Source organism: Phoca vitulina, unplaced genomic scaffold (assembly GCF_004348235.1).
Source record: "Phoca vitulina isolate PV1807 unplaced genomic scaffold, GSC_HSeal_1.0 scaffold5, whole genome shotgun sequence".
NCBI lineage: Eukaryota > Metazoa > Chordata > Mammalia > Carnivora > Phocidae > Phoca > Phoca vitulina.
In genome coordinates this window covers 43382485-43384396 of record NW_022589708.1, presented here as the reverse complement: position 1 = coordinate 43384396, position 1912 = coordinate 43382485, and the positions used below count along the sequence as shown (strand labels likewise).

General features: G+C 41.0%; 1 pseudogene; it reads right to left on the bottom strand.

Moving 5' to 3' along the window:
• Positions 1–927: 927 nt before the first annotated feature.
• On the bottom strand, positions 928–1253 carry LOC116631311 (annotated as a pseudogene).
• Between the last annotated feature and the right edge of the window lie 659 nt (positions 1254–1912).

The window sequence follows — 1912 nt, the reverse complement described above, 5'->3', positions numbered from 1 at the left end:
CGGCATCAGGGAAATATAAATCAAAACCACAATGAGATACCACCTCACACCTGTCAGAATGGCTAAAATGAACAAGTCAGGAAACGACAGATGTTGGCGAGGATGCGGAGAAAGGGGAACCCTCCTACACTGTTGGTGGGAATGCAAGCTGGTGCAGCCACTCTGGAAAACAGTATGGAGGTTCCTCAAAAGTTGAAAATAGAGCTACCTTACAACCCAGCAGCCACACTACTGGGTATTTACCCCAGAGAAACAAACGTAGTGATCTGAAGGGGCACATGCACCCCAATGTTTATAGCAGCAATGTCCACAATAGCCAAACTATGGAAAGAGCCCAGATGTCCATCGACAGATGAATGGATAAAGAAGATGTGATATATATATGCAATGGAATATTACTCAGCCATCAAAAAAATATCTTGCCATTTTCAATGATGTGGACTGAACTAGAGGGTATTATGCAAAGCGAAATAAGTCAATCAGAGAAAGACAATTATCATATATCTCACTGATGTGGAATTTAAGAAAAAAAACAGAGGATCTTAGGGGGAGAGAGGAAAAAAGACAAAACCAGAGAGGGAGACAAACCATAAGAGACTCTTAATCATAGGAAACAAACTGAGGGTTGCTGGAGGGTGGGGGCTGGTGGCTGGGGTAACTGGGTGATGGGCATTAAGGAGATCACATGATAATGAACACGGGGTATTATATAAGACTGATGAATCACAGACTTGTACTTCTGAAACCAGTAATATATGTTAATTAAGTTAATTTAAATTAAAAAAATAAAATAAATTTAATTTAAAAATAAAGACGTTCTTTTAATATTTCTTTTTTTTGACAGTTGAGAAATGTATGTTTATTCTGATCCCATTGTACAACTAATCTAGGACAAATTACTAAATAAATAAATTTTACATTATTTCTTCAGGACTGGGGTTTTTCGATGACTTCAAATTTAGGATCTTCAAATTTGAAGGCCGGGAATATATTCTTGTCTGCTTTACCATACATTTGCTTAAACTTAAAAAGTTCCCTCTCTAGATCTTGCGGTACTCTGGGCCAGGATCAACGGGTTCTCCAGATGCCTGTCGCTTAGTTCTGTATTCTCTAATCTTGTCAACAAAGAGTTTCTGTACAGGATCAAGTTCCTTATTAAATGCCACTGCTGTAACACCAATGTTCCTCCTCAAATGAACTGAGACTGCAGACCAAATGAGAAAGGAGAACCTGAAGAGCCTCTGAAGAATCATGGTGATTCTCTTACGGACAGGAAATGTCTTGGAGGCAGTCTGCCTCTTTTAATATTTCTTGCAAGACCATTCTCTTGGCAAAAAATTCCCCCAGTTTTTGTTTTTCTGAGGAAGTATCTATTTCTTGTTCACTTTTGAAGGTTAATTTCCAAGGTACAGAATTTTAAGTTGGTGATTTTTTTCCTCTCAACACTTTTTTTTTTTTTTTTTTAGAAAGCACAAGTGAGTGAGTGGGGGAGGAGCAGAGGGTGAGGGAGAGAATCTTTTTTTTTTTTTTTTTTTAAAGATTTTATTTATTTATTTGAGAGAGAGAGAATGAGAGACAGAGAGCATGAGAGGGAGGAGGGTCAGAGGGAGAAGCAGACTCCCCGCCGAGCAGGGAGCCCGATGTGGGACTCAATCCGGGGATTCCAGGATCATGACCTGAGCCGAAGGCAGTTGCTTAACCAACTGAGCCACCCAGGCGCCCCGAGGGAGAGAATCTTAAGCCGACTCTGCAATGAGTGTGGAGCGCCACCTGGGGCTGGATCCCACCACCCTGAGATCAGGACCTGAGCCAAAATCAAGAGTCAGATGCTTAACCGAGTGAGCCACCCAGGTGCCCTCTCAACACTAAATATTTCACTCCAAGCTCTCCTTGCTCACATGGTTACTGAAAA